The sequence below is a fragment of the Vulpes lagopus genome, chromosome X (assembly GCF_018345385.1).
Source record: "Vulpes lagopus strain Blue_001 chromosome X, ASM1834538v1, whole genome shotgun sequence".
Lineage (NCBI taxonomy): Eukaryota > Metazoa > Chordata > Mammalia > Carnivora > Canidae > Vulpes > Vulpes lagopus.
Genome location: NC_054848.1, coordinates 3,526,110 through 3,545,171, shown reverse-complemented (window position 1 = coordinate 3,545,171; position 19,062 = coordinate 3,526,110). Strand labels below are relative to the sequence as shown.

The 19,062-nt window shown below is 39.7% G+C and overlaps 1 protein-coding gene across 5 annotated transcripts in view; it reads left to right on the top strand.

Moving 5' to 3' along the window:
* Positions 1–19,062, top strand: part of NLGN4X (neuroligin 4 X-linked) — a 299,806-nt gene that overhangs the window by 147,166 nt on the left and 133,578 nt on the right. The gene's annotated exons all lie outside the window — the stretch shown is intronic.

Genomic DNA, 19,062 nt, shown 5'->3' with positions numbered 1-19,062 from the left:
GCTGAAGGCAGACACTTAACCAGCTGAGCCACCCAGGCGCCTTGACATTGTCTTATTTTAACAAGTAGTGTGGAGTCAGGCACCTGGGCAAAAAGCTTAATGACTATGGCCTGAGTTGATTGTAGTGGCTTTTTGTTGTATTAGAGTCATACATCATTATTTTCCATCCGTGGAAACTTGAATTCCATCCAATTATCTCATAGATGTATAACCATCAGGCATTTCTTATGTCAGCCATCCAGAAAGTTTGGCTCTATTTTTCATTTCAGTTATGAATAAAATTATTCTAAATTTTCACAGTGAAGAGTCTCACCTCATCCAAGGGCATGTCTTGTTACAAACACAAATAGCATGAGTCCAACAGATGCAGTCCTCTCTAAAATAATAAAAGGTGGTTATAGATCCTGGTTCTGCATGAACTGGTAGATTGTTAATGTGTTGCCAGGTGATTTTTTTTTTAATTGTTGGGGAATTGTTTGAATTTTTAGTTGTACTTTCTATATTAATTTCTGAAGTTTGAGATCTATAAGAAAAAAATACTGATAATAATTAATGATCATTAACTTTCATTTGTAACAATAATTGGCTATGTAATTACTTTGGACAGCTATTAGTACTGCCATAATATTATTTTCAGGTCTGGATTCTCATTTTTATTTAACTTTCATTCAACTGTTTTCATAAATCTTGTTCCTTTAACCGTTTGCACCAGAACTTGCATTTACTTCATTTATGTCTTCCTTAGCACTTAAGGAGGTATCATTCATTCCTGGATGTTGGATAAACTAGTGTAATGTCACTGTTCTTTTGTGATGGGGTGTTTGTCTACACTGTTGCTTTCAGATGAAGGTTGTGATTAATTAGAAAAATGATTGAATCTTGGTTCAATGGAACTGAAGCATTCCAACAGAATTTCCCATTTTGAACCAAACAGTTCTGAGGCCTGGACACACTTTGGTCAGCTGGTCTAATACACTTTCCCAACCTGCATGGAGTGGGTGGGCGGTGGGGGGCATCCAAGATGAATGGGACCAAAGAGATACTTGTGCACCCATATGGACATAATTTCTGAGAAATCTTTCTTATAATAAAAAGGATCCAAACACCCAATACCAATTACCTCCCTTCCCCTTACCTGGATGTGGATGACCAACTCTCACATCAGGAGCTGCAAGGTTGAGGACAAGATGAAAACCCAACAGCTAAACATGGCAGAGTGGTAAGAGAGAGATGATTTGAGCTCCTGCAGGCATTGTGGAGTAGCTGAGTTATAAACCTCTCTCTCCGGCCTTCTTGTAAGGGACAAAAATACATTTCTTTCTTCTTTTTTTAAAGTCCTCAGCTTAGACTTTTCCAGATGTGCTGCCAAATACTTCCTAAGCATGACTGTGGGCTTTAATCAGCAATAAGATTTTGGGCACTGATGTAAAACTCTACAGTAAACACTAAGAGAATGGACTTCAAAACAGAAATCACAGAGAGGCCAAAAGGCTATAAAGCTACATGGATATGCCACAAGTTATTAGGGATGTGAAAAAGGACATTTCTTTTCTTTTAGTTTTAAAGTAAAATAAATGGTGCCAAAACACTGTTTCTTCTTTCCTTAGCTTTGGAGAGCAACAGAATCCAGTAAAACAGCACAGAAAGATGATCATTGCAGTGTTACTTTAAATGAGTGACTCCAACAGAAACATGTATGCCATTTGTCTCCATCTGTTTTAATTTTTTGCAAATAGCATAAGGGTTAGAAATTTATGCAAGTGGTTAAAATAATAATGTAACATACAGATTGTCCTAGATCCTCTAGATAATGCCCACATGAAAAAGGAGACAGCAGATGCCTGTGATATGTGGTCAGGGGTATGATGCAGCACTAGTGTAGCCAGGCAAGACCTTGGAGATATACCATGACCCCATGTGAACACAAAACACAGCAGTAGAATTCTACTCCAATTAGCCCAACCCAACCATAATATAGGAGAGAAAGAATATATGAAAACAAATCCCTTTTTTTTAAAGATTTTATTTATTTATTCATGGGAGACACAGAGAGAGAGGCAGAGACACAGGCAGAGGGAGAAGCAGGCTCCATGCAGGGAGCCCGATGTGGGACTCATCCCTGGGTCTCCAGGATCACACCCTGGGCTGAAGGCAGGTGCTAAACCACTGAGTCACCAAAGTATCCCCGACAAAGCCTTTTTCATAAGCAAAAAGGGTCTGTCCTCTCCAGGGTCAAAGTGCCAAGGTAACACCACCATACGAACATCATAGAGGAAGAAGGGTAAGTTGGAAGAGAAGAAATAACAAAAACAAGAGCAGAAAGGTGTCCAGCAAGGGATAATGGGAGGAAGAAGGGAATCTCTGAAGGATGTGAGGACTATGAGATCACTCCACACAGGATACATGAACAAAGGAAGCCCTTGCTCACCCCAATGGGAGCTCTGTCATGCATGAACACAGAATGGCAGAGACAGGCTGCTGAACGATGCTTACAAAACTCCATGCCTTCTGAGATTTTACTGAATCAAAATTATGCACAATCTTGACCAGGATTTAAACCCTGAAAGGAAACCTGAAAATAGCAAGGCCATGTAGAAATAAACCAACAAGAGCCTAACTAGGGCATATAGAGGAGACAGGAGTGGAGCTAACACGTAGACTCTGAGACCACCATGGCAATATATGGCCAGAACAGGAAGAGAAGAGAAGGAAGGAAGAGAAGGAAGAGAAGAAGCACAAATGACAGAATGGTGGGACACTGAATGTCTACTAAGTAGATGATGTCCATAAGCAAAGGAAATCACGGAGGAGGAAGAGCACACACAGGAAATGTTACACCTCTACGCCGGGCAGCCACAGCGTCAACATCGAACACTCTGCATGATTGAACACCGTGTGAAAACATTGATATTTTACTAAACCATCTTAAGATATGTCACAACACTAAATATTAAACGTAGTGTAGATAGCGCCATTTAAAAAATCAACATCCGACTTAATGATCATTCTGAAGGTTACTATAATTTGTTTAAACCACCTACTTTACTTCGTAGATGAGCATATAATTGAATTCCGTGTCGAACGTGTTTCGAATGTTTTATTTTTATTTTTTTTTACATCTTTAAATCAGAAATATAAAGACTTTAGAAGCCGCATTAAAGACAAAACAAATAATCTTAATGTGTCAAGAAATGCAGGAGGACAATTTAGGCACCAAGTAAAGGAGGCAATATTTCCTGAGCCATCCTATGTGGTTTGGATAGAGAGAGGTTTTAAAAAGAAAGAACAGATTCTGTTTTTTGGTGCACCAAAGCAAAATTTCCAGAGACTGTACATTGGATTCAGCTCTAGAGCAGAGACTCCAGCTGTAGGGCAAGCATTGGGTTCAAATATCCGGCTAGTTGACACCAAAATCTTCCACCCACCCCCCAAAAAAACTTGGGCGATAAGATAGGATGAAAGTGATCATTGTGTGTGGTTCAATGATCTGTACTGCTTTCTCTCTCTACACTCCCCTCTTTTTTTTTTTTTTGACTTTTCTGTATTTCCTAAAGTTCTATAATGATATGTACTAGTTTTTCATCAGAAGCAATAATAATGCCTCCTTTCTCTTTGTTGTCCATTTGTGTCTTCATACGTGTTTTCATTTTGTGTTTCTGTCTGCTTCCCCTGGGCATATCCTGTCTTTTTTTTTTTTTTTTTTTTTTTTTTTTTGCTTATACGATTGGTTCCTCTTTCTGCATGTATCTCCACAAACACTCATGCACACAAACCTCACCCAGGAGGCTTTTCTGTCTCCCCTAAGGTCTCTATCTTTAGCTTACCCTTCTCTACCTGGTTTTAAGATGAGATGACTATAAGTGTGCTTCCTGGAATGGAATGGCTCCCAGAAAAAAAGCCGTAACCTCTCTTCCTGGAGACAGTGAGAAACAGCACAGGTTCCCGTGTTTCTGAGGCAGTGTGGCATTTGTCCTCCTGTGAAAGACAGAGGTTGGCTTTCTAATCATTGAAACGTCTTTCCCAGGTGTGCAGCTTCATTGCTCACTGCAGTAATGCAGGGGAGGTGATGATAAATCTTGGCAAACCCAAGCCCAGCTTTTCAAGAACATTCTAGGAATCTGAGATTTCTCAGGCTCTGTAAGGATGACGCTGGGGGAAAGCAGGCACAGGAAAGTATGTGGGGACAGAAGTAAAGGAACAAGCCTCAGGAGACCAGAGAACACATGCAGTTCATCAACTGGTTACAAGTCTGTGCGGAAGGAATATAGATTCGTTGATGGGTGTCCAAAAATAGGACAGAAATAAGAAATAAAAGAAAATGAAATATCAGCTCACCTGTGACAAAAACAAAGAGCCAAATGAGCAAATCAAAGCAAAGCCACCTGCACAGCTGGAAGCGGCCATCTGAATAATTGTGCTTCAATAACCTGGGAAGGACATATCAAGAATTTGTATATTTGGTGAAGCACATTCTGTACATTTTCTTGACTTGTCTCTGAACTCACCTGAAATTCAACTTTTCAAATAATTTATTCTCTAAGAATTTTAAACGTTCATTCTCATGCGTTACAAAGAATTATTGTGTAATTTCAAAAACGACATTTGCGGTGTTTTATTTTTTAATATTTTATTTTTATTATGGATTCCCATATAAGGTATTGCTCTAAGCAATTGGAGGTGCATCAACATACCTAGTAGACAAAATTTCCTGCCTAGTACAATTGATATTCTATGAGGGCCATGGAAAATGAATTTAAGAATTAAATAAGTTACATATTATTTTGGAAGGTGAAGGGTGCTATGATATAAATGAAAGGGGATAAAGAGAGTCAAGATTGCTGAGCAAAGTACAAGTGTAGCCAGGGTGGTGAACTTTGACCTCGTTGGAAAGGATGAGTTTGAATAAAGAATTGAAAGAGGTGAGGGAGGAAGCCTTGTTGATGTACCAGAGGGTGTTCCAAGCAGAAGGAACATACCAGTGCAAAGGCGCTGGGGTGGAAGTATTCCCATTGCATTGGGGAAGACCACTAGATAGCAATGAGTGACTGGGATCCAAGTGGGTTGAGGCCATTAAGAACTTTGACTTTAATTTTAGGACTAAAAGGAGAAGAATTGGAGGCATTTCAGCAGAGGGGTGACATGGTGAGGTATGTTTTAAAGAAACACTTGTTGCCTTGCTGAGATCAGCCTGTAGGGGCAAGAGCAGAAAGCAACAGACTGGTCAGAGGCGAATTTAGGAGTCGCCAAGAGAAATTATGACTGTATATTTCGGATGGGAGTAATGAGGTGGGGAGAAGGGCTTGAATTTTTTTATATATATTTCTGAAAATAAGATTTGCAAATGATTTACGTGTAGAATGTAGGGAAAGGAAAGGAGTCCAAATTTGTTGACCTGGATGGTATTGGAGACAGTGCTGGGGGAGAGAATCTTGAGGATGAGTTGAGGTTTCAAAGTTTGACGTTGAAATGAATATAGGTCGTCAAAGACAAGATAGCCCATAGATGGGTGGGTGCCCGAGTTCAGGAGGAGTCTCAAGAGACAGGTCTGTGCTGAGGAGGAAAATGTGGGGCTAGTCCCCGTCCGTGGTATTTAGAGTCATGAAGAGTCTGAAGATAGAATAGAGACAGCAGAAAAGTCAGAGTCTGAAGCCCACCAACGTAACACCTGGAGGTTATTGGCAAGTTTTACTAGAATAGCAGTAATTTTAGTGGAGCATTAGGTGGAGCAGCCCAGTGGGAGTAACTTTAATGGTGAATAAGAGCCATGGAACTGCAGTTGGTGCGTATAGGGGACAGTTTTGAAGAGATTTTCTGTAAAAGAGCGGAGAAATAGGCAACAGCTAGGGGGATACATAAACCCAAGAGAAATTTATTGTATTTCTCATATGATAGAAGTTCTCACAGCATGTCTATATGCTGTAGGAATGATCTAGGGGCATGTGGTATTGATAAGTTTAGCTTACCTTACGCTGCATTAACAAACATCCCTAAAATATCAGTGACGTGCAACTAGAGAGGTTTATTTCTATCAAATGTCGTGTGTTCTTCAGGGATTCGCTTTGGCTCTTCTCCATCTCTTCTTCATTCTAGGACACAATCCCAGGGTGCAGACACATTTCTGATGGGATGGCAGAGTGGAGGGAAAACATGGCAGTGCCAAGTCAGAGTTCTCAAGGTTTTTTCTTACAAGTGGTGCGTTTAAATTCTGTCCATGCATCACTTGTTAGAACATGTCAAATGGGTATATCTCCTGTCATTGAGGTGGGGCAATAAAATTCTTCCCAGGGAGGGACACTGTAAGTCTTATGGCCAAGCCTGCCATTGAACAGCTCCCGGTGTATATTTTTTCCCCACAGAGGGGGACAGAAAGTACTTTGAACAATAACACAATCAGTAGGTTGGCTTTCCTCCACAAGAGGAAAACAAGATGTGGCGAGAGAGGGGTGCTTTGTTGTCAGATTGGTAAATTCATGAGATTTGATGTGTGATCATTAGTCTTAGGTGGTAGCCCTACCATTTACCTGTAGGGAAACGAGGGAGCATGGAAGATGGGATCGTTATTGCCATATGGGTCAATGGGTTCATGGGTACTTATCAATGTTCTCTTTAGATTGTTCATTCTTACTACACTATAAAGAAAAACTGTGAGATCACAAACCAACAGTGAAGATGGGACGGGGGATGACGGGATACCATAGGTGTTGGTTGTTTAGGGAATCTCCAAAGGAAATTTTTTGGAGAAATGCAATATAGTCTCCAATTTGAACCTCCTGCACATTTATGATCATGAGTGGAAGGTGAGACCAGTCAACGTGGGTCTGTGTTTTCCTTCATCTGTGCTCACGGGGAAACATGTAGGTGTGCGCTGGATAAAAGATGGATTTCCCCAGAGTTAGCATTTTGCTGGGCAAGAATCAAGAATTGAGAGTGATACATGGGAACTAAAGCTATAGGCATGGTTATGATCTATAACTCCAAGAAAGAGTGGGTATCACTACCACCATCTTGGAAATCACAAAGAGACAAATGTTATCTACCACAATGCACAGGATTCTGAGTGTTTGTGTGCCTACTATAATAGGGTTTGGAAAGAGTTAATAGGTTGCCTGTTTCCATGCAGTTCTCCACGTCTGTTTTGGAATATCTCTTAAGATTTGCTCTAAAGTGTTAACAATACAGATTCTTGAAACAACAGCAATGAGTTAGAGTATATGGTTTTGGATTCTCCATAATTAAAGTGATGCCACCGTGAATGATCCACACAAATGGAGCCAAATGTATCATGTGTTCATTTTCTGTCCAAGAGTAGTAAGGTAGAGTCAGCTAGCTATTATAAGTGGTTATGTGCCTGATAAATATTAGGTGTTTTCTTGAAATTCCTTGGCTCAGGAAAGAGTCCTTGCGCCATGTTGGAAAAAAGCAAACAAAAAAACAACTGCTTAGCATGATGAAAAAGTAAACAAGCTACGAAAGCAAAACCGTATTTGTTGAGATAAAAGGAGCAAAACCAAGTATTTTCTCAATAAATGAGTGGCTGGCGTAATTTCTCATCCTCTCTGGTCCAGATCTTATCATGGTGTCTCAGCTGAAGTTTGGGCTGCCCTCTCCACAACCCATGCAACGTTGTGACATTGATTATTATCAGACAGAAAGTATTTGTCGGGAAGATACCACACTGTGCAAGTAGGGCGGTTACCACAAAAGGAGCTCAGGTTTTGATGCAGTTCATGAGGAGTTTAAAGTCTTGTTGGGAAAACCAACAAGGTTGTAATTACGGAATAAGAGAATGTATAATTAACCACCAGCATGTGTGGGGTAGATAATTAGAGAATAAGGCAACAGATGTTTGAAGGTGATGATTGTGGATTTCAGACAATAGTGAAAAATTGAAGAAAACACGATCCGTGTGGGCTGAAATTTGTCAGGGGGTGCTTTGCACCTCTCTTGTGTTCTTAGGCTCTAAGCAGTGTTACAGCCGTGTTTGATATCATTCCCATCAATGGTTGTTTCTTTCAGCTTCTCTTCCTTTACCAGAAAATTACCATAAACAGACAGATTAATTTATAGACACTACAAATTTCCATTGCACTGGGCGGTGACATCTAGCTACCAACAAAATGGAATCATAGTCACTGCCTTTCTGGAAGTGGCCCAAATACACAATAGTGACTCCAGCCCACTCTTTGAAGTCTGCTGTTGTCCAAAACATATTTTCTTTGTTTTATTTTTCTTTCTTTATTTTTTATTGGATTCCAGGGTTTTTTTTTTTTGTTTTAATTGAAGTCAGCAATGCATATTTTTGAGTTAATTCCACCAGTATGAATTCTCATATAGAATCTTTGTGTATTCTTCACTATAAAACATCTCCATGATTAATTTTTCAGGAGACCAAAGGTCAGGTATTTGGAGATTATATTTATACTAACTCTTCAGTGATTCATCCTTTAATGAAGGAAAGCACATCCATCATATTGAATCCGTATAATATTGGGTTGTATATTCTTACTTAAGTCATTATTTTTAAATGGGTTATGCAGTTGGCATATAATTTCAGACAAATCATCTAATATAGAAGTGCACTGCTTGTAATTGATCTTGCATGTTTAAAACCATGATTAATGATATTAATTCTAGGTAAACTTAATGTATCAAATTTATTTTTAACATGTTAATTTGATAGGTATTTCCCTAAAAAGCATACAATTTCCTTCACTTGTAATATGCTAGAAATAAAAATCCCTAACAACGAACAGGTCATTTTTTAAATCTGCAACATAGGCGGGTAAGGATTTGAATAATAGAATTTAAACAGAATAACTATTTTGCCTATATTCCACTGCTTTTGTTTCTCTACCAGATAATTATTTTCATTATTTTTCATGCAGTCTTGAATGCAGGCTCCCCACTGACCAGAGAGCCTGACGGGGGGCTTGATCACAGAACCCTGGGATCACGACCTGAGCCAAAGGCAGACGCTCAACCACTGAGCCACCCTGGTTCTCCTATGTACACACATATTTTAATAGAGTTTACTGAAAATTCTTTTTGTCTCTTTGGTATGATTCTGAAGCTTGAAATTCCTCACCAAACCTAAGATGCTGCACCATGTTGATCAATTTCATTGTGTTTGTAACATCTCTTTGTTGATATTTCAAACTTTGAAGTGATACTGTATGTAAAAGTTTCATTGTGTTATGATGAGCCGATCAGACCTATTACATCGAGAAGTTTTTAGGTAGGAACTTGTATGGTCTCTAAAACCTTACAGTGAGTGTGAATGAAAGTAGCTTTTGGCTCACACGGAGGCAGTTTGTTGTTGACTTCCACTTCATTCTATCAGTTTGGAAATAAAGGCAGATGGTGGTGGTGGTGGTTTTTCTTTCATGTCTTCTCCTTCTTCTTGTAATGGTTCAATTTATGTGACATCTTCCCTTACATCACTCCATGTAATCAATTACCAGAAAAAAAAAGTAGATTTTACAGAAATGAGAACTTTGAGTCTAAGTGCAAACACACCAAATTAAATCAGCCTGAGGATCTGTAGCCACAATCACATGTTTATGACACCTGTGACCCTTACGTATAGACACGATGTACATTTTAAGGATTTTATTTTATTTTTTTATTTTTTTTTTCATTTTAAGGATTTTAAAGTGAAAAAGAGATTTAAAGGCACTTTGCAACTTAATCTGCTAGGCGAACTATTAATAGAATTGCTGCTGATTCCTAACTAAATGATTTTGAACCTCTGAATGATTCTCAATGATACCATTGAACTTTTCCTCTGGGTGTCTGGTCCTCTCGGCCTCGGGGTACCTGAGAAAATTGTTTGAGACCCTGTTATCCCAAAGCAGTCTGTCAGCCGATTCTGCAGAACCACACCACCTCCCGACAGCAAAATCCATTTCCCTGGGGCCATTTTCCTAGAGTCCTGGCAAAATAGTGCCGCTTCGTCTACACAAAAACCAACTATGTGTGTGCAAAACTCAGTCAACACAAAACTGCATTTTGGCATAATACTTCACGTTTTCAAAGATGATCCTGGATAATAAGAACTATTTATTCTATTCACTTCAATGCTTTAAATCACCACCATTGATAACGTACCTATTAGACTCTAGGAGTCTCTTTGTTTTCCTGTGTTGCTTTATTTCATTAAATCTCTATCATTAAAAATAGTCATAGCATCACTGATGCCACCCCCCCTCCCAGAGCTAAGAAATTGGTTGATCTTTAGGCCGATCCAATTACCACTGACATTTGCTTAGATATAAGGGCCATCCATCTCCTTCTGCTGATTTTTGTCAGTAGCCTCCTCTTCTTGGTGACTTACGAACCATTCTGTAACTCTGTATCCAAAGCAATACATGTTAGGTTCATTAATAGAATTTATCTCCACAGTGGACTGGTCCCAATCTGCTGTGCTTCACTCAGTCTGTCAACTCATAATATCTGGCTAAAAGATGCTAATGCATTGCTGGCTGATCTCCTGTCAGCTCTCCCTAATTATTTGGTTTCAAAGCAATAGTGCATGTTACACATATTCATCTAGCTGTCCAATTAACACATGTTTCCAGGCAATTCTGATGGGGAGGTTGACTTCTTCCTTCAGCCCAAACAAAAGAAAACAGAAAAGTTGGTCGCTCGCGTGACACTGAGCTTTTGCCTTATTTTGAATCTCGTATGCGAAGGTTTCTCCCATGACCCCGCGTGTCCATTCCTCCGCGGCATGAAATGGCCTACCTAAACATTACAGCTCTGTAGTGATGGTGTTGACTCTTCATTTTGGTTTAATAAAATAGGAATGGGGTATGAACCACAAAATCACCGCATCCATCATGTATGATCGTGTAGTGTTGACACTGGAGGAACTTAACGTTTTCAGCAGGCAGTTTGCATCAAATGTGTCCCTGTCTTAGTAAACAGGATGAGAATAATAAAGCGGACAAGTGGATATGTCCACTTGGATGTATTTGAATTTCCAAGATGGCGGGAGGAAAATAGACAAATGCCAGACGCTCTGGGGTTTTAGGCCGTTGGGGAGTTTTTCCGCTCAGTGAGTTAGCTGCTGGCCACCAGCCTTCTGTCACCGTGGGCTGTGTTTGCTAAGACAGCAGAGCAGCGGGCCCTTCCTCAACCTGAGTGATGTGGCTGACTGCCCTGGGGAAACCGAAGCTTGTTCTGTGGATTGGAGAGTAAGGCAAGCCCGCAGGTTTCATGTGCCATGAGATCCCTGCGGAGAAGCCCCAGTCACAACCTAATTCCTCTCTCACCACTCTTCTTAAATCCGTACCTTTATCCTCATCCAAGGATTCCAAAAGCAGGATTGGAAAATATGGGTCACACAGAACATGTGGTTTTATGACCTGTGGGTTCAACTTGATGAAATTGAGAATGCAGCCAACCTTGTTGTTCCTTCAAAGAACATGGGAGCGTCTCACGTGGGGGCAAAAATAAGAAAAACCATCGTGTGTCTTAACTCCTTCTTTGCTAAATGGCGACCATGAAGACATTTGGAAATAATCGCTAGCTCCTGACTAATGCTCCTAGTACAACCTATTGATTTTTCTTTTTTTTTTTTTTTTTTTTGTAGCTTCTGTGCTTCGATTATTATAGATCATGTCTGTCTTTGCAAATTCCATTAGAATAGACCGGTGACCCCATTGTAGAGTAATGATAAAAGGAAGGACACCCTGCCAGGTGACATGTCAAACATCACGTGGTAGTGCGTGGCCACTGGAGCAATGAATTCCCGATGCTCCTTCTTCATAGCAAGGAAGGTGTCCAAGTAGAAATAGAATAGCTCTGCTCTGAGTGGCTTATTTAGCTCACCATTTTGGAAACCTTCCTAGCTCAACCACAGAAAGATTCTTTTTTGTTGTTGTGTTTTTGGAGGAGCCAGAGTTAATTTGGGTTATGTTTAGGGAATGCTGGGGGAAAATTTGGTGGTGTTTTTGGAAGGATCTCCATGGTAATGAAGTGATGCTGTAAATCAGGGAGGTTGTCATCTCTCTAGATGGCAGTGTATCGTCACACGCCTGTAAGTACAGGCATTTGACCTTTATTAAAAAAAGGCCCTCTTTTCGTCCTCTTTTTTGTGACAATTGTGTGCCACCCGAGTGGTCAGGAACCCACTGGCCTGTGTCCACTTGTGCGTGCCTGGCGATGCTCACTGCGGCTCTGCAGGGCCATGAGCCAGCTTGCTTCTGGAGGTTCGGGCTGCTGCATGACAAGGGGGAGAAACACGAGCTTCCCAAATTGCTCGCGAGCTGCTGAGTGATCCGTGCTCCCTCTGACTGCGTGCCGAGAGTGGGGCGGCTTGCCCCTTACTGAGTTATGCCTCCACGTACACACCGTTTGAGGATGCACATCCTCGCGGCCTCATTACTCAAGCATCCCACCTCGGTCCACATTTCTGTTCTATGCACCTAATAGGGCCTAGTCAGCGTTGGCAGACGCGAGGCATTCCTTTCCTTTGTCCACTTGTTCTGGTTTCCCCAGCCTTTATTATTCATCTCACGTGTGGTAGGATGGGTGTCCCCCCCCGCACCTCCCCAATGAGCACAATGGCACATTGGGGTAGGTGGAACCAACGTGGACAGAGGGACATAAATTAAAAAAGGAGAAACAGAGCAAGACGAAGTACCAAAGCCTACCAGAGAAGGGCTCACAAAACACCCCAGCAAACTTTAAACCTCATAAAGAAGCTCACAGGTGCATGGTGGCCTGTGGGAACGGGGGCCCCTGGGGCTGTGTTTTCAACAGAAGGGGACCCCGTGTTCAGGGCAACACATTGTGTCACAGCTCAGCAGCCCACAAGTGCAAGATGAAGGTGTTGGCAGGACTGGAGGCTTCTGGAGGCTCCAAGGAAGAACCTACTGTCTCCCTGTCTCCCTCTTAGCTCCCCATGGCCCCTGACATCCCTTGGCTTTTAGGCCCCCTCCCTCCATGTCCCCATCACCTTCTGCATGTGTCTCCATCATGCTGCTCATCCTGTAAAGACCCCAGGCAATGAACTGAGAGCCCACCATCGTTCCAGGATGATTCCTTCTCCGGATCCTCAACTCATGACATCAGCAAAGACCCCATCTTTGACAGAGTCACATGCTGAGTTCCCAGTGGACGTGAGTTTTGGGGGTGCTGTTCAGTGCACGGCCGTCCACCAAGCTCTGCCCCTGGGCTGCTGCTTCCAAAGTCCCCAGTGTCATTTTTCCATCACACTCTCCTGACCCTCTTCTGAAATATTTTCCTGTATCTTTTCATCTTTTTAGCTCCTTCTTCAAGAGCACGTGTCCTTTGCTTCTTCCTTGGGGGAGCTTCCCCTGAGCACCACAGGTCATTAGAGGGTCACCAGGGTACACATGCAGCGTGTATGGTCATGGGGTAACCAGGCCACGTGCAATCGTTTCACAGTAGGAATGTAAACATTTGGTGTGATTATTAAATTAATTGTTGAATACTCAAGGAGACGATGGGCTTCATAAGAGCAAAGACAGAGTCTCCTTGGCATTGGTCTCCTCACCCTGTAGTTTAGAACAAATGGACAGTAGGAAACGCCAACTGCCTCCCTAGGAAAGGCTTTCTGCAGCTCCAGTGGGGGGAGAAATGGTGTTTTTGCTCCTGGCTCTGTGCTGTGTTTCCAGCAAGGGCATTTTCCATGGTCATTAGAGAAGAAACTCTGCATTATATGAAATGGATTCCTGCACAGAAATATTGTCTAAGCCTCTGCTATGGCCTGAATGGGCTCTTCCAGATTTCATTGGTTGAAGGGCTAACCCCCAAGGTGATGGCATTAGGAAGGGGGTCTTTGGGAGGTGATCAGGTCATCAGGTGGGACCTCTGTGATGGGATTAGTGTTTTTATAAAGGTGACCCCCTCCCGGAGAGCTCCATTGCCTCTTCTCCCGTGTGAGGACCCAGCGAGAAGACAGCCACATACGACCCGAGAAGCAGGTGCCACCTTGATCTTGCAGTTGTAGCTCTTGTGTTAAAGCCACCCAAATTGTGGGAGGTTGCATCTCTAAAGAAGACAATAGAAACTCTGAAGAAATGAGACGGAAAACAGAATCGACCACAGTTATACCGTGAGACCTTCAACACAATGACAGCATCACACCCTCCATTCTGGTGGCTTTTATTTTTAGGATTTCAAAAAATCGGTGGGCATGAATTGCTTCCTTTGAACACTGTAAGATCATTTCCGACCTCCCGTTCATCTTTAGTGTCTTCTGTTACAAGTTGAAATGTAAAAAGAATATCGGGCATCGTTGCCGTGCATAGCTTCCTATTGCTTGATTGAGTTAAAATGTTATTTTGACAAATGATGTTTGCCTGGCCTTGTCCTGATACTTCATAAGATATTTTAAATGGTGATGCTTCCTGAGGCACGTGGGTGGCTCAGGTCACGATCCCAGGGACCGGGGATCGAGCCCCATATCGGACTCACTGCTGGTTGGGCGGCCTGCTTCTCCCTCTCCAATGCTTGTTTTTTTCCCTCTCAAATAAGTTAATAAAATCCAAAAATAGATAGATAGATAGATAGATAGATAGATAGATAGATAGATAGAGATTTTCTGTGTCTAATTTTCAGTTTTTTGGAGCCATGATTTCCCCCATTCTTAACCTTATTCTGACCTCATCCTCTTTGAATTCCTCAGCTTGTTGGAGCTTAATTGTCCTTGATTTATTAGATGAGTGGAAGTGGCTTCCGAGGAATTTGACTAGGCATTAGGGAGGATAGTCTTGGAGTCCTTTCATCTCTGAAAATACCTTCTGTAGGATGGGATGGCAAAGGTTCTCTACCCAAACCTGATAGATCTTGCTCCATCATCATCTCCACTTAGCATTGCAGAGAACTCTCAGAGGAGACAGTTTCTCGTGCTTGTCATCATCCTAAAGACGTTGTGGGGAGCTCACCCAAGCACACGGGCCGACAGCACGGAATGTTCCAAGCTCAGGGAAATGCATCGGAGCTCCAGGAAGGGCGTGCATGAGCAGCCTTCCAGGAGCAGAAGCAGGGAGGGCCCCCGTCGTAGGACGTGGTGTGTCCTTTGAGGCTGTGCTGCTTCATCTCTGCATCCATCTGCCTGCCTCCTTGAGCATTTAGGGGCTGCCCAGCTCCTGTGGCTTCTTTGAGAAAACAAGCACCTGCGTATCCGAGGATGCCTCTAGGCCCGAGTCCCCGGCCCCTGATGGTCGCAGCCAGGCATGTGGGGGCCCTGGAGGGGTTGGGGACGGTCAGCATGGCCTTCCATACCTTTGGCCTGGCTCACGTCCCCTTGCACTGGGCAGATGAGCCTCTGTGGCCTCTGCGGGGTCTACTGGGCATGGAGCTGTCTCTCCCACTCAGTCACCAGACCTTCTCTTTGTTTTAATTCACTTCCCTGATTTTAAGCTAAGTGGCCAGGACATGTCTCTGCATCTAGCTCTCGCCACGCATCCTTCTGGAAATAACAGGGCAGTTAACTCAGAAATACCATCTTCACGCTCAACTCTGATGCCCTCGGGTATCTTCTCCTGCCCCCCTCACCCATCATCCCGCTTGTGTTCTTCACGACTTGTTCGATCTTCCTTCCTGTCCCTGGCTGGCTGACTCTACTTCTGGCCACGGCGTCACTTCTCTTTTTGGTTCCCTTCAGTGAGCTTCCTGTTTGTTTATTTTATATATACTCACAAACCACAAATTCATTTTACGTATATATACACTAAAGGCAAATATTTATGGATTATATTTAATTATTAAACATGCATTTTACATATTTAATACTTATTAAATATATTTTTCACATTTAATACTTCTTAAATATACCTTTACATATTTAATATAAAATTTTATTGAAATTTTAAATATTGAAAAATTAAAATATTTAATATAAAATATTTATATTATATTTTATATTATATTATGATTTATATAGATTTATAATATATAATTTATATATAACATACAATTTATATTATATTTACATATTTAATAATATAAAATTTTATTATAATAAAATTAATTAATAATTAAAAAATTAAAATAGTTAATGTTTAATAAATAGTAAATAGTTAATGTTAATTTTATATAAATATAAAATATTTATATTATATTTATTTTATATTATATTATGATTTATATAGATTTATAATATATAATTTATATATAACATACAATTTATATTATATTTACATATTTAATAATATAAAATTTAATTAAGTTTAAAATTTAATTTAGTTTAATAAATAGTAAATAGTTAATGTTAATTTTATATAAATATAAAATATTTATATTATATTTATTTTATATTATATTATGATTTATATAGATTTATAATATATAATTTATATATAACATACAATTTATATTATATTTACATATTTAATAATATAAAATTTTATTATAATAAAATTAATTAATAATTAGAAAAATTAAAATAGTTAATGTAAAATATTTTATATTATAGTTAATTTATATTGTATTATGATTTATATATTTATGATATATACTAATTTATATATATGATTTAAATATAATTTATATTATATTCTTATATTTAATAATATAAAATTTTATTGAAATTTAAATAGTGAAAAATTAAAATAATATAAAGTATTATTTAATATTTATATTTTATATATTTGTATAAGTTTAAATTCAAAATAAATATATAAGTATAGAAAATAAATATATATACATTTAAATATATCTATACTTCGGGAGTGATATTATTCTTTATTAAATATATATGTATGTATTTCTACAAAATATACATATATATCTGATTCCATTATTCATTAAAATATATATATATAAATTTTTTACACATTTGCTTCTATTATTTACCATTTTAAATTCTATATATTTCTATACACACATAAATGTAAAATGTTTAATAAATGATAAAAGTATATGCATTATATGTATGTGTTATACGTGTCTGTGTCTCTGTATACTCATAGCAAAATTCAGAGAATATCACTATAAAACCTGACTATATATATATATATATATTATATAATTGTGTTTGTGTGTTAACATAGAAATACCAGCATCTGAAAAAAAGAAATACCAGCTCTGTATTGATAAATGCTGTCTTTCTTTATATATTAATATATGTTGGCTCAAAATACCAACCTAAACATTTAATAGCTTGATAAACATAATCATTGTTTTTGAAGTATAAATTTTTAATTAATACAGAATTTATTTTGCCCTAAGATGAACTTGTTATTCTTCTGTCTCTTTCAAGTGTTTGGTTAATGGCATTTCCTAAAAAGAAAGACTTCATCATCCTCATGCCAAAATTATTAATAGCACAATAAATAATGAGGGCAGGAGAAAAATCTACCTTATTCAATCCAAAATTATTCACACTTGCCTATTTTTTTCCAGAATCGGGCTAGAATGACTTTGTTATTACCAAAAAAAATCTCACTATTTTAAATCAACAAATCAATTTGAAAATACATTGATGTTGTTCACACAATTAACTTCTGCCACCGAAAGCTTCTGAATGTGTACAAGTCTTTTATGTGTCTCAGATTTTATATTATACAATGTGTTTTATCTGCTTTGTAAGGTATGATCAGGCCATTTCTTGTTAATATAAAAAGCATTTCTTTTTAGATATGTTAATATTCATAAGTATGAAAATTGATTTTGTGTATTGATTTCATGCCATCATAACTAATACCTCATCTACGCTCATTTATTTAGTTGATGTTCTGAATTTTTCTCCCCTGGGTAGATAATCATATGCAGGAATGACTTTATTGTGTCTGCTTTTGAATATTTTCAGCTCTCATTACTTTTATTTTTAACATATTGACTGGAACTTGCAGAAGTATCTTGAAAAATGGTGGTCATGACATCATTTCCTCGCCTACACTTTTAGTGAAAATTCACATCACTCACCCTTCCCCAGAGCGTGTTCCGTGTAGGGATATGTCCGCACTTCATCGGCAGGATTACAAAAAGGTTTCCTGCCAACATAAATATTCCAGATACTCAAATCCTTTAACGAAACCTATCAATTGGACCAAGTGCTACTTGCCATCTTTCAAATAGTTTGCTTTTGATCTTCCGTTTGGTTTCCATTTGGCTCTGCTCTTTCCACTGTTCATGAGACCAGTGAAATACCACCCCTTTTCCTCTTGAACCAGGTTCAGCATTCTTACAGTAAACATAATTCCTCTCGGATCATGACAAGTATTCCTTTAGAAAAAAATGAGCATTTTATTCCTCAAAGTGGTCACTGGAAGACACGTGAGGACATGCTTGGATTCCTCATGGTAGCTTTGTTTAGTGTACGGTTGGCATTTGAAGTGTCCTTGTGGTGCAGAGCGCCCTGGCAGTTTCTGCCTTTGGAAACCCTGATGGTCTTTACACCTGACAAGACGTCAAGAGTTGATCATGGAGTTTCTTCCTATCAACGTTCCTCTCTCCTCATGGTAGTTCTCTTCCAAACTAGCCTCACGTGAAGATGTTTAAATGGATAAATACAGTGTATACCTGGGTTCCCCCTGAAGACGCACTTCTGTGGCGTAGTGGCTCTTTGTGGATTTACCTGTATTCAGATCTAAGGCACGCTTTGGTTTACGCTTTTTTCCTTACGAAGAGTGTGGTTTCGTTCTTGCTACACTTCCCGTTTCTCTGCATCTACCTTTACCTGCTCACCCTCTTCTTTCTCTATCAGACTCTTCCCCTTTCATGCCCCTGCACTGAAGAAGCTACATCTTGTTTTTCACTCCACGAGAAACGATTCTCTCAATGCTGTCTTAGACCCTTCCAAAGGCTGTGCTTATCTTTTATTCTATGCTACTTCATTCCCCGTAAAACACATGCTGTTTCTTTTTGTTTTTGTTTTTGTTTTTTCTCTTTCCTGATCTTTGAGCAAGTTAGGATGGACCCACAGAAGGTGTCTGCTAGCAGGTGCATCTGTGACACGTCCTATCCTGTGTCAGTGGCCGGGCAACTCCTCATCACGCAACAGGTGTCCCCAGACCACCATGATACATACCTGGGAGTCGCCTTACCCGTTGCAGTTAGTGACCCATTGAACCAACCCTCAAATCCCAT